This window comes from Pseudonaja textilis, chromosome 1, assembly GCF_049901715.1.
Source record: "Pseudonaja textilis isolate UNSWEBS1 chromosome 1, rPseTex1.2, whole genome shotgun sequence".
In the NCBI taxonomy this organism is placed as follows: domain Eukaryota; kingdom Metazoa; phylum Chordata; class Lepidosauria; order Squamata; family Elapidae; genus Pseudonaja; species Pseudonaja textilis.
Genome location: NC_141990.1, coordinates 181,914,432 through 181,929,195, shown reverse-complemented (window position 1 = coordinate 181,929,195; position 14,764 = coordinate 181,914,432). Strand labels below are relative to the sequence as shown.

The 14,764-nt window shown below is 44.9% G+C and overlaps 1 pseudogene; it reads right to left on the bottom strand.

Annotated features, from left to right (window-relative positions):
* Positions 1-3,841: 3,841 nt before the first annotated feature.
* On the bottom strand, positions 3,842-4,849 carry LOC148127955 (uncharacterized; annotated as a pseudogene).
* Between the last annotated feature and the right edge of the window lie 9,915 nt (positions 4,850-14,764).

The following is a 14,764-nucleotide window of genomic DNA, read 5'->3' as shown; positions in this document are numbered from 1 at the left end:
GGGATGGCCAGACTACGACCCTAAAGAAATATTTAAGCCATTTAAAAACAGGCAAACAGAGCTATTCTCACAAAGAGGGTGCATATTATGGGGAGACCGAGTTGTTATACCAACTAAACTACAGAAAAACGTCCTGCAAATGCTACACGATGGACACCCGGGCATTGTACTTATGAAAGCGCTGGCAAGAAGTTACACCTGGTGGCCAAGTATGGACAAACAAATCGAAACCTGGGTCGCCTCTTGTAACAGATGCCAGGAAAACCGCTCAGCCCCACCAAAAGCTCCACCAGCAGAATGGGAAACACCCAGGGGTCCCTGGTCTCTCATTCATATTGACTTTGAGGGACCTACTAGAGGCCACACTTTCTTAATAACTGTAGATGCGTATTCTAACTGGCTTGAGGTCAATAAAAAGAAAGCAACCACTATTGAGGCAATCATCAAAAAACTGAACAGACTCTTTGACACACACGGCCTACCAGATGTCCTGGTCTCTGACAATGGGCCCCAATTTACTGCCTTAGCCTTTGAACAATATTTAGCAGAACGGGGCATCCGACACGCACTCACATCGCTGGCTCATCCAGCGGCGAATGGTAGGGCTGAACAAATGGTTCAGTTCACAAAGAAATCCCTGCAGAAAATGGAACAAAGTAACATCCACGACAAAGTCACTAGAATGCTGCTCCTGCAACACATCACACCAAACAGCACCACCAACAAGAGCCCAGCTGAACTCCTGATGGCCAGGAAACTCAGATCGCCTCTAGACAGCTTGCATCCTGCCTACATCCCGGAAAAGCCCCTGGGTTCCAGCAGCAAGCACCGTGCCTTTAAGGTAGGAGACCTTGTATTTGCGAAAAAATTTTCTGGGGATCCCCTCTGGATTCCTGCTCAAGTAACTCAAGTTACGGGTCCCGACTCCTACCGTCTACGCACCACTGATGGCAGAGCGTGGAAACGCCATATTGACCAGCTACACTCCAGACTAACCACAACTTCCACCCCTGACCCTAACCTTGACACCAGGGGGGGAGGGGAAGCCGTGAACTCAGAATTAGAACCAACACCTGTTTATTCTGAACTAACACCGAGATCACCACACCATAGCTTGCAACACTCACCAGCTGTATTTGGGCCTGGGCAGTCGAACGCTTCACCAAGAAACGGCAGCCAGGCAGGTTCAGTGAGCCCGGGGAGCCATGGCAGTAGCAATGAAGCTGAGGACTCTATCACCCCGGGGGCACCAGAGGAGAGCCCTAACCATGGCACCGGTTCACCATTCCTGCTAGATCCAGCAAGCAGTCCATCTGAACCCGAATTTGAACATGGACAATTGGAATTGCGTAAGTCAGGTAGACAGGTGCGAAGACCTGCCTACCTGCAAGACTATATTACTCCACCCCTTAAACGGAACCGAGAGGGGAGGGGTGTTCCGGACTAGCAGGCTCGAAAGCCTGCAACTCTGATTGGCCCGCAAATAGCCGATCGTGATTGGTCGCCATAGACTGATGCAATTGGCCCGTAAACGGGCTGCCGCGATTGGCCCTGCCAAGAGCGGCAAACTCAAATCGCCTTCATTGGCTGCCTAGCCGCAGCCAGCCCTATATAAGGGGCTGCTGCGGCTGGGATAGTTCGCTCAGATCTGAAGTCACTAATAAAGAGCTGTTGTTGCTATCTGAGTCTTGCCTCCGTTCTTGAACCATCCTCCCAGATCCAACAACTTTCACAACTTATTTGATCAGTAGACAATGTGTTGAAGCACAAAGAATCTCATTAATCATGCAGTGCTTCTCTTCAGTGAGTATCCATCAGAGTTTGTAAGAAAACTTTCTCCAAATATATATAAGAGGAAATTCCTACAGTAAAGGAGCAGGATCTGTCAGCAATGGTCTTCCTTAAATGTAAGCATTGTTTCAGTGTAGACTCTTTCTTATGAATATCTAGCAGTCAGTTGTAATACGTAAAGCTGTACTAGATGTTTCTGCTGGTGGATAGGGCTGGGAATAACTATTCATTCACTAAATGCACAAAAGGGTTTATGTAAACCACCATGGAGAAATCTATCGGTGCAAAATAGCTAGAACAGAACAAGCATGTGTGATTTTTTTTTAATGTCACGCAAAGTATTACCAGATGCGAGATTGTTTTTTCTTAGCTGACAATCAGTGGTGGGATTCAAAAATTTTTACTACCAGTTCTGTGGGCATGGCTTGGTGGGCATGGCAAGGAAGGTTATTGCAAAATCCCATTCCCTCCCCTCTCCACTAACCTGCTTTCCAGCTCCGTTCTCCTGTGCAGGACAACAAAACAAGACCCAGCCAATCAGTTGGGACCTAGGAGGCAGAGGGGGAGGGGCTAGTCAGAGGTGGTATTTGCTGGTTCTCTGAACTACTCAAAATTTCCGCTAATGTAAGAGATACCTTTCCCCATTCAAAAAAAAGGTAGAAGGAGGAGCTCCACATTCCATACCCCACATATTTGGGAGGAGTCTATATGCATAACTCTGCAAATGTCTCTCTTTTCCTTTTTTTTCTCATTCGGTTAATGCAATTGTGCAGCAGAACTGCATCACAGCAATGCGGTAGAACATCTGAGGTTGGAACTTTTGACCATACAACCTCTGGATACAATATTCAGAAGAACAACTTTTGAAACCATGCAATTTTATGCTGTTCTTGCTTTGTGATGTCTTGGAATGGGGAGAATGCATAGTTCTAGTATTTTTATTTTTGAAATCTTCCAAAGTATTCAAGCAAAGCAAACTAAAAAAAAAGTTGTTCCCAGATTTTTTTTCCCCAGTTATTTTATTATATTTCTTCACAGCTTCCTTGCACTTCTGCAGAACAGAGCAAAGGTAAGCAATCTAGTTAGTACTTCAGCTAAGAGCATTAATGAGCTATTCTATTAAAATGTGCATTTTATGTCTCCCCATAAAGGTTTGTTTTCTGAAATTACAACAGATGTTAATGTTAACTCCAGACTTGACATCTAAAGGAAATCTGATCTCTCCATATGCTATTTTAATTGGATTTATGGATAAAAGGCAAAGATTCTATCTGATCTCTTTTACACACAAGAAGATATGATCAGTGTAAAATGAAAAAGACTTTAAGCAGCTTTTATCTAGGGATTTTAAGATGACAACCCCCCATTCTCACATTCCTTTGAAAGCTCTGCCATTTTTTTGGTGGGGTGGGAGGTTGGGCAGTATATTTTCATAACAAGGGAGAAAATCTAGAGGCAGAGCTAAGGGAATAGCAAAGTACTGTGAACCACATTAGGGCTCATAGACAATCAGAGATATCTTTTCCTATTAACTTAGAGCTCATCTGTAGAAGTTGGACCACAAGTTAGGGAATTATGCTTCATATTAACTCTTCATCATAGCTAATACTAGACACCATCTCCAAAATGGTAGTTTTGTTTATTTTGTTACATCTATACTCTGTTTTACCTCCAAGATGGAACTCAGCAAAAATTACATAGTTATTATGCTTGGTCACATAATCAGCCAGATGTTGAGACTGGAGCTGGCATTTTTACTCATTTCTCAAGTCCTTCCCAAGGACCTGGGATAGGGAGATGTTGTTTGATAGTACTAAAGATGCCAACACAGGATGTAAGTTGTTTGATAGTACTAAAGGTGTCATCACATTGCAATTGACAGGTGGTGATTTTGTCAGTGCCAGTGGTGTACAAGTGGTTCTCCAGATGTTTATTATTATTATTGTTGTTGTTGTTGTTGTTGTACACAAAAATGACAGTATACACAGCAGACAAGATAACCATGCTGGATTTCGTATCACAAATCACTAGTCGAACACTTCCCAAGTGTTTAGGACTGCGTGATGTATCATCAAATTATGAGAGCAGATCCCAGTAAGGTGGCCTTCTGCAGCTGACCAATGGTGATCTTGTCAGCATCAATTATTTTTAAGTGCATGCCTAGGTCTTTAGGCACAGCACCCAGTGTGCCGAGTACCACTGGAACTACCTGCACTGGTTTATGCCAGAGTCTCTGCAGTTCGATTCTCAAGTCCTGATATCTGGTGACTTTTTCAAGTTGTTTCTCGTCGATGCTGCTATCACCAGGTATGGCAATGTCGAAGATCCATGCTTTTTTCTTCTCCACAATCATGATATCCGAGGTATTGTGTTCCAGAACTTTGTCAGTTTGTATTTGGAAGTCCCACAGTAGTTTTGCATGCTCATTTTCGACCACTTTTTCAGGCTTATGATCCCACCAGTTCTTTGCTATATGCAGGTGGTAGTTGTGACACAAGTTCCAGTGGACCATCTGAGTGACTGCGTTGTGACATTGTTTGTAGTCAATCTGAGCTATTGTCTTGCAACAGCTCAGTATGTGATCAATGGTTTCATCCGCTTCTTTGCAGAGTCTGCATTTGGGGTCATCAGCAGATTTTTCTATTCTAGCTTTGATTACATTCGTTCTGATGGCTTGTTCTTGGGCTGCAAGAATCAGGCCTTCTATCTCTTTCTTCAGTATTCTGTTGGTCAGCCATAACCAGGTCTTTTCCTTATCTACTTTTCCTTGGGTCTTTTCAAGGAACTGTCCATGCAGTGCTTTGTTACACTAGCTGTCAGCCCGAGTTTGCATCGCTGTTTTTCTATATTTATGCTTAGTTTGCTGCACTTTGAGAAGCTTCCTGTTGTTGACCTCCATCAAAGCTGGTTCAACACTGTCTTTCACATAATCTGCCAGAGCATCGTTCTCTTCTTTGACTGTCTGCTTCACTTGCAAACGTTCTCTGCCGCCTGCTTTTCTGGGCAAATATAACCTGTCGACATCACTACACGGGTGCAGCGCATAGTGTATGGTCATAATAATAAATGCACTGTACCATACATCATCATCATCATCATCATCATCGTCATCATCATCATCGTTATTATTATTATTATTATTAGTAGTAGTAGTAGTAGTAGTAGTAGTATTGGTAGTATTAGTATTTAGTATTATTATTTAGTAGTAATAGTAGTATTAGTATTAGTATTATTTAGTATTATTATTATTTAGTATTATTTTTATTATTTAGTATTATTGTTATTATTTAGTATTATTATTGTTATTTAGTATTATCAATTAGTATTATTAATTAGTATTATTAATTAGTATTATTGCTAGGGGTCCAAAATAGGCAGAAGTAAAGATAGTAAAAAAAAAGTTGATAGACAAAAAGCTGAGACTCTGGAAAGAGTTCAAAGAGCAACAAAAAGGATTAAGGGGCTGTTGGCTATAACATATGAACAACACTTGGGTATGTCTGTTGGTATGTACTCAACAGCAATTGGGTATGTCTAGTCTAGTGAAAAGGACTAGGGGTGACATAATAACACTATTCCAATATTTGGGGTGCTCCTACAAAGATGAGAGGGTCAAACTATTTCCCAAAGTACCAGAAGGCAAGGCAAGAAACTAATCAAGGAGAGAAGCAATCTGGAACTTAAGGAGAAATTTCCTAGTGGCGAGAGCAATCAACCAATGGAATAGCTTACCTTCAGAAGTTCTGGAGGCCTTCAAAAAGAGACTGAACAACCAGTTGTCTGAAATGGTATAATGTCTCTTGCTTGAGCAGGAGATTGAACTAGAATCTTCTCCAAGAGCCCTTATAACTAAATGGTTCTACATTCTATGATAGTAAGAATATAAAATGCATTCTTGCAAATGCAAAAATGGATGCTAGGGCAAGATTTGGTTTGGAATAATATGGTATTGCGTGCTGTTTTTAAAAATCAAGCCCTTTTAGTACCTGGGGAAGAAAACACATGATGCTGTGGCCAGGAAAACCAGTGCCCCGGAAGCCAAAGATTTTTTGAACCCAGATGCAAAAGCAGATGCCAGGACGAGATTCGGGATAGCATTCTCTGCTTTAAAATGGTATTGCTTGCTGTTTTCAAAAAAATCTAGCCTTTTTGGTGCTGGGGAAGAAAATGCGTGATTCTGCAGTCAGGAAAACAGGTGCCCAGAAGTCAAATATTTTTTTAACCCAAATGCAGAAATGGATGCAAGGACGAAATTGAGCGTGTTATCCATGCTTAAAAATAGCATTGCCCTCTATGCCACAGCGAGTAGAAGATGCAGCCTAAGATGGCTGCCACAAGGCCAGAGACACCTTAATACCTAAGAAGAGTATTATAATGCTTAAGAAGTATTATAATACTTAACAATTGAAGACTATAATTTAACATAAATATGTGTACCATTAATAGAACTATGTAAGTTTGTTAAATGTAATAAATATGAATACCAACATTCTATCTGTAGCAAAAGGAATGATATGCAGAATTTGATTGACATAAAAATAACATATTGAAATATTGAACAAGAGAATAATTAAAGATTGTTGTTGTTCGTTGCGAAGTCATGTCCAACCCATCGCGACCAGGGGTGGGATTCTACCAGTTCTGTCCACTTCTGTAGAACCAGTTGCTATGAAAAGCAGCAAACAGAGAGCATACATAGAACCGATTCTATGTCTGCTGCTGTTTTGGCCCGCCCGTCCTCCTGGGCTCTTACCTGACCTTTATTTCCTGTGTTTTGAACCGCAGCTGCTTTGCGCAACACAGCTGTGGTTGAAAAAGCAGGAAAAAGTGCTTTTCCAATCGCTGTGCACTTGCATGCAGCGCTGCTCAGCTGTCCGGGCAGCTCAGCAGGTCGTAAATTGAACTCATGCAACTCGTGCGACTCACGCGACTCACACGCGCATGCACACATGATGCAGAGCAACAGAACCGGTAGTTATACCGGTCAGATCCCATCCCTGATCGCGACCCTATGGACAACATTCCTCCAGGCCTTCTTGTCTTCTACCATCTTCTGGAGTCCGTTTAAGCTCATGCCTACTGCTTCAGTGACTGATCCAGCCACCTTATTCTCTGTTGTTCCCTTCTTCTATTGCCCTCAATTTTTCCCAGCACTAGGCTCTTCTCCAGTGAGTCCCTCCTTCTCATTAGGTGGCCAAAGTATTTTGAGTTTCATCTTCAGGATCTGGCCTTCTAAAGAGCAGTCAAGGTTGATCTCCTCTAGGACTTACCAGTTTGATCACCTTGCAGTCCACGGGATTTGCAGGAGTTTTCTCCAGCACCATAGTTTAAAGGCCTCAATCCTCTGGCACTGAGCCTTTCTTATGGTCCAACTTTCACAGATTATAATTTAACAAAAACATTTATATTATTATTAGAATTATATAGCTTGTTAAATGTAAATATGATGAATATCATTTTATTGTATTAAAATGTGATTAGAAGGGATATTTTTAAAATATAATAGTGGCATAATTAAAAATTAGAAAGGGGATGAACAATGGAAAATTATAATTCAATATAAGTCTGAGTATTATTATTAGAACTATATGCGTTTGTTAAATACAACAAATATGATTTTTAGTGTTTTATTCATAACAAAAGGAATAACATTCAGAACATGGAGATAATACTGAAATATCGAATAATCAAAGAATGTAAGATTATAACTTAACAAAATATGCGTATTAATATCAAAATCTTATCAGATTGTCAACTGTATTAAACATGAAGAATATTGTTATATTTGTATTAAGATGTAAGACACTCCGGTGCCACACTGTTCACACAACAATATGTTTGTAAAAAATAAGAAAAATAAAAAATGTATTTTAAAAAAATGGTGTCTGTTATGTCTTTAGGACTGGTTGGAGTCCCCAACCAGGTCCGCTGTTTGAGCGGGAGCACCAGCAGCTCCCATTGGTTGGCTCCGTTTGACAGTCGGCTATAAAAGCCGGCTGTCGAGCAGAGCCAGCCGTTGTTCGCTTGCAGTCTGCCTTGTTAGCTGGCAGACGCGACAACCCTTTATTCCCTGAATAAAGACTGTTACTTGTATGCTCTGGTCTAAGCCTCATCTGTTCCATCGCTCCACAACACTGGCGACGAGGATGGGATGTGACCGCAGGCTAGCCAGAAGCACTCGCATTCAAAAGAGCTGAAATCGCTCTAGCGAAGCCACGGCGCTGAACCGCAGCCGCCTCGCTTACAGAGAGCTCAAGCTCAAACCGCTGCGATATGAGCTGAAAGTCACGGCGCTGAAGCCTCAGCCGCCCACGCTCACAGAAGAGCGCGAAATTCAAACCGCTGCCGTTTGAATTTAGTCACTCAAGCGAAGTACGGCACTGTAGCCACAGTCGCCGACGCTCCCCAGAGAGCGCGAAATCCAAACTGCTGTCACTAAGCTGAAGTCAGTTACGGCGCTGTTAGCCGCAGCCGCCAACGAGCGTAGAGAGCGTGAAATACAGACTGCCCTTACAAGAGCCGAAGTCACTGAGCGAGTCTAGGGTGCTGTAGCCACAGCCGCCAGCTCTCACGATAAGCACAAGCCCTAGGGGCACGACCACCGAGAGAGATAGTTCAGTCTGCCAATGACAACGAGGGTCCCAAGATGAACGCCAATCCGGCATTTCAGCCATTCAAACCCAACGAGGAGACGTGGGACTCCTACAAGAATCGCTTCAGCCATTACATCGATGCCATTGGTTTAGCTGACGCCGCGGAGCATAGGAAGAAATCGTACTTCCTTAGCTACTGCGGGGCTGCAGTCTTCGACACTGCCACGGCACTTTTCGCACCACGTGACATCAGAAGCATTCTGTGGAACGAACTACAAGAAACACTTTCAAACCACTACTCCCCTAAACCTTCCCAGATTGCAAGACGCTACGCGTTCAGAATGAGGAAGCAAGCCGAGGGGGAGTCCATCAACCAGTACATGGCCGCCCTGAGGACAGCAGCTCTACAATGCGAATTTAAGAATTATTTAGACGACATGCTTCTCGACCAACTCGTCTGTGGGGTAAGAGATCTGAGGCTCCAAAGACGTCTACTGGCCAGGAAAGATTTAAATCTTTCCCAAGCAGTAGATGAAGCCCTAGCTGCTGAACTCTCCGCCCAGTCAGCAGCTGAGATTCAGGGCACCACACCCAAGCCTGGTACTTCCACCATCCACTCGGAAGAGGTGATGACCGAAGCTGACCCCACAGAATTTTCAGACATCCATCGCCTCAAGCAGTTGAAACAACCACAGGTAGGAGCAAGGCAGAGAAACAGCAGTGGCCCACAACAGATCCCTTTGTGCCTAACCTGCGGAGGTGCCCACTCCCGGGCATCTTGCAGGTTCAGAAACGCCAGCTGCCTAAACTGCCACAAGAAAGGTCACCTTGCAAGAGTCTGCCAAGCAGCACGCGCTCTTCCTCAGAAACTTTCTTCATCTCCCGGCCTCCAAAGGCAAGTAGAAGACTGTTATACTTGCTACCACGCTAACCACACTTCCCAAACGCCAAATAAAATTAAACTTTCTGTTTCCCTAGAAGGTAAACCTTGCAGCATGGAGGTAGACACAGGCTCAGCGCTCTCAATCATCTCCTGGGATACGCTGAAGAAGATTCAACCCAGACTGACCAGGAAGCAGCTACAAAAGTGCCACCTCACCCTGAGAGACTACCAAGGCAAGAACATCCCTGTCCTCGGGAAAGGCAAGTTCCTTGTTAAATTTCGAACCTTCAAAGGCCATTTGCCTTTAGTGGTGGTTAATGGTGCCCTCCCTAGTCTTTTGGGGTTAGATTGGTTCCCCTCTCTTGGCCTTAGTGTAACAGGGATTCATGCTGTCTCAACTTCGGATGTAGACACATTATTCTCAGACTATTCCGACGTCTTTAGCAGCGAGCTGGGTTGCTATAATGGCACACCCATCTCTTTCTCCGTAGACCCCAGGCAGTTCCCGTCCGCCTAAAATCTCGCAGAGTACCTTTCGCTTTCCGCCCCAAATTGGACACGGAACTAGACAAACTTCTCAAACAAGGGGTAATAGAACCCACAGATTTTGCCAAATGGGGGACCCCCATAGTCACCCCACTAAAAAAGGATGGTAGTCTGAGAATTTGTGCAGACTATAAGACGACCCTCAACCGTTATCTTCAGGTTAGCGCATATCCTGTTCCAGTCATCCAGCACCTGTTGCACACATTCGAACCCGGCACCATTTTTGCCAAGCTAGACATGTCACAGGCATACCAGCAGTTCCCTGTCGACAGCCACACAGCAGATTTACAAACCATAGTAACACATAGAGGGGCATTCAGGTGTAAACGTCTCCAATTTGGCGTTAGCGTAGTCCCAGGTATTTTTCAGTCACTAATGGAGAGAATTCTCCAAGGTCTTCCAGGAGTAGTTCCCTATTTTGACGATATTTTGGTCTCAGCTATGGATAGGCCCCAACTCCTCCAGAGGGTCAGGGAAGTATTAGAGAAGTTTAGACAGCATGGTCTCAAGCTCAAACGGGAGAAGTGCACCATCGCCACTAGACAGGTGGACTTTCTAGGATATAGGTTAGACGCCTCAGGCATCCATCCAGTGGAGTCAAAAGTAAAAGCCATCCACGAGGCACCCACACCTACCAACAAAACGGAGCTACAAGCCTCCCTGGGGTTATTAAATTTCTACGCTTCGTTCCTACCCCACAAAGCATCAGTCGCTGAACCTTTGCACAGGTTATTAGATAAAGACACTCCGTGGCACTGGGGACCCATAGAATCCCATGCATTTAAAGCAGTCAAATCTCTACTCACCTCAGAAGCCGTTTTAATACAGTTCGACCAACGCCTTCCCTTGGTCCTAGCCGCTGACGCATCCCCTTTTGGGATAGGAGCTGTCCTAAGTCATTGCCTTTTTTCTCCAGGACTTTCTCCATGACTGAAAGAAACTACAGCCAGATTGATAAGGAGGCCCTGGCTGCAGTAGCGGCAGTTAAAAAATTCCACGAATTTCTCTTCGGCCACCATTTCGAACTCATTACTGATCACAAGCCGCTTTTGGGACTTTTATCGGGGGACAGGCAAACTCCACAGGTACTGTTCCCCAGGATGACAAGATGGACCTTGTTCCTGGCGGCCTACTCGTTCAAATTGGTCTATCACCCAGGTAAGACTTTAAGCCACGCAGATGCTCTCAGCCGCTGCCCCTTGCTGACCCCAGTCAAGGACCCCACTCCGGTGCATGCAATCTTCGAAGTCAACGAACTCAAGCTGCCAGTGACTGCAGATGACATCGCAGCACACTCCAAAAAAGATAAAATATTCGCCCAGGTTCTGGACTGGGTGGGGAGGGGGTGGCCAGAAACAAAGTGTTCAGTTGACTTTACCCCATTTAAAACACGTCAACAAGAATTATCAAAACTCCAGGGATGCCTGCTGTGGGGTACCAGAGTCGTCATCCCAACCACTCTTCGCGTGCCCATATTGAAGGTGCTGCACGAGGGCCATCCGGGCATCGTGCGAATGAAGGCATTGGCTCGCAGTTACGTATGGTGGCCCGGGATGGACGATCAGATCGCCAAGTGGGTAAGCTCGTGCCAACCCTGTCAAGAGTCCAGGGCAGCCCCACCAGCCGCTGCACCCACCAAGTGGGAGAGCGCCAATGCCCCATGGTCGCGGTTACACATCGACCTGGCCGGGCCTGTGCATGGCAAAACGTTCTTAGTGGTTGTGGACTCTTATTCTAAGTGGATAGATGTGGCCTTACTTCCCATAACCACCACACAGGCAGTTGTTAAAGCCCTGACCCGGCTTTTCGTAACTCATGGGCTCCCGGACACGCTGGTCTCCAACAATGGCCCACAGTTCACATCCTGTGAATTTAGTATGTATGTCGCGAATCTGGGCATCAGACACGTCCTCACGGCCCCTTTTCACCCTGCTAGCAATGGGATGGCGGAGAGAGCTGTCAGGTCAGCTAAGGAGGCACTAGCCAGATTCGGTCAGGAAAACTGGCATTCCAAGTTGTCTCGTTTTCTCCTCAGCCAGCATACAACACCATGCACAAGCACTAATAAATCCCCGGCCGAACTTTTAATGGGGAGACGCTTAAGGACTACCCTAGACAGACTGCACCCCCATTACTGTCCTGACACCCCGTTAGGGTCTGACAGCCAGGTCAGAGACTTTGCCTTGCAGGACTCAGTTTTTGCAAGGAACTACGCAGGGGATCCGTTGTGGGTGCCAGGGCAGATTGTGGCCGTCACGGGTCCAAGATCCTATCGGGTCCAATTGGAGGATGGTCGCGTGTGGCGGAGACACCTGGACCAACTAAGGAGGCGGCGGAACAGTCTGACCAACGCTGAACCGAATCCACCGGCCAGCCCTCGAGTTCCCGTCCAAGTTCCAGAAGGAAGCTCCCTGAGGGAACCAGACATTCCCAATTGAACAGAGTGAGTCTGGAGTGGATCCGGACTGCCAACCCGAATCTCCACCTCATCCACCCAGCAGGATCACCAGTCATCCGGACCGAGACAGTTTTCCGAGCCAGCCTGAACGAGGGGAGTCATCCCATTCCCAAAATCCCACGCCAAGCCAAGTTGATAACCCGGCGACCTCGGAGCCTTGTTCCATGGACTCAATGCCCACCAGCAGTTTCCCTGAAACACGACGTTCCGGTCGCCAGCGCAATCCACCCACGTATCTCAAAGACTATGCATGTTCCCAGCTAGGGGGGAGGAGTGTTATGTCTTTAGGACTGGTTGGAGTCCCCAACCAGGTCCGCTGTTTGAGCGGGAGCACCAGCAGCTCCCATTGGTTGGCTCCGTTTGACAGTCGGCTATAAAAGCCGGCTGTCGAGCAGAGCCAGCCGTTGTTCGCTTGCAGTCTGCCTTGTTAGCTGGCAGACGCGACAACCCTTTATTCCCTGAATAAAGACTGTTACTTGTATGCTCTGGTCTAAGCCTCATCTGTTCCATCGCTCCACAACAGTGTCACTTGCTGTTTTTAAAAGTCAGGCCTTTTTGATGCCCATGGAAGAAAATGCCTAGTCAGGAAAACAGGTGCCCAGAAGCCAAATATTTTTTGAACCCAAATGCAAAAATGGATGCCAGGACGAGAGTCGGTGTGCAATTCCATGCTTAAAAATGGTATTGCTTGCTGTTTTTAAAAATCTAACCTTTTTGGTGTCTGTATCAGATTGAAATGACAGTAACAGTCAGTTGGTCAGAGATGGAAAATGACCTCCCTGTCAGGGAAAAGTTGGGTAACAAGTGGATAAATTAGTTATTGTGTTTCCACCCAAGAAATCATCAGAATCAGAATGGAGGTGACCCTGATAGTGAGAACAGGATGCAATAGCTTTTCTCTAAATTATACAGGTAGTCATCTATTTATGATCACAATTGAGATCAAAAGTTATGTTCCCAAAGTGAGTTTGGCCCCATTTTACAACCTTTCTTAAGAGCTGTGGTGGCGCCAGTCACATGTCCACCAAACCACGCCCAGCCAGTCACATGACCACCAAGCCACACCCACAAATTAGGCCACACCCACAGAACCAGTTGTTAAGAAATTTGAATCCCACCCCTGGAGAAGCCAGATTGTTGGGGGCAACAGGCTAGGCTGACTCTGTAAAGTGCTTGGAGAGGGCTGTAAAGCACTGTGAAGCGGTACATAATTCTAAGTGCTGTTGCTGTTGCTTTCTTGCCACAGTTCTTAAGTGAATCACTGCAGGTTAATATAAGTTAGTAAACACGGTTGTTAAGGGAATTGTTCAGTGAATCTGGCTTCCCTGTTGACTTTGCCTGTTAGAAAGTCGCAAAAGGTGATTACAAAACCCCAGGACAGAGCAGCTATCATAAACACATGCTGGTTGCCAAGCATCCAAAATTTGATAATGTGACCATGGGGATGCCACAGCGGCCATAAATGGAAAAACAGTCAGAAGTCCATTTTTTTGGTGCCATAACTTCGAGTGGTCAATGCACAAATTGTTGTAAATTGAGGACTTTTTGCACTGAAGTTACACATCATGTATTAATTGCCTGAAATAATAGCCTAAAAGGCCAAGCCGCTACTCATTTCGATAATGGAAAAGGGGAATCAAATCTATCTTTCTACCTTTTTAAAGATTGTTTCCTTGATAGCAGACTAAGCTTTTCCCTCTGACATTAAGGTAGAATGGAACCTGTCAAAAGGTGGAAAAAAAGAACAGGAAACTTCCAGATAGTCATACATGCTGTTTTCTGAATTACAGTGATTAGTTGTGTAGTTTCCAATAGATAAAGTGGCCTTGGCTTGACAAATTATACATATACGGTTCTGCACAGACAATTCCAACAGAGCTTTTTAGAGTCTTGTCTATTTCATTCTATTTCTGATTCATAAATGTTTCTCAGTGTTTTCACAATTAGGATGACTTGTAGCCTGACAGGGGTGGACAGGAAGAGGGGGGGAAATTACACTTTTCAATTTCCAGCACCTTTGCCTGGCTACCTCGTTACCATCCTCCAAATGATGCAGATTTTTTTTTAGTCAAGAAGTCTGCTCAGCAGATCTCTTCTTTGATCCAGCCTGCTCCTGCTGGTTCTCCAACTGTAGATTCTTCCTGTATTTATTCCTTGATATGCACACATTATCTCCAGGTCATGTCATACAAAACAAATCCAACAATTAGTCCTCCATCGCTTAACCCTTTTGTCTTTTGTTTATGTGCAGCTGAAAGGCAGGCATGTTAGCATTCAGGTGGTTTAATTGAGCATGAAACTTCTCAGATTCCCTGGCAATGAGCTGGATTTGGGCACAAGAAAAAAAGTGATCTTGAGACCATCAGAACATCTTATCCCATCAAAAACTCCTTTTAATGAGCCAATTGGGGTAGAGAACATCCGTTACTCCCAAAATCATGGTATGTCATGGTGATAATTCATTCGCTGGTGTATAAAAAAAAACCAATATTC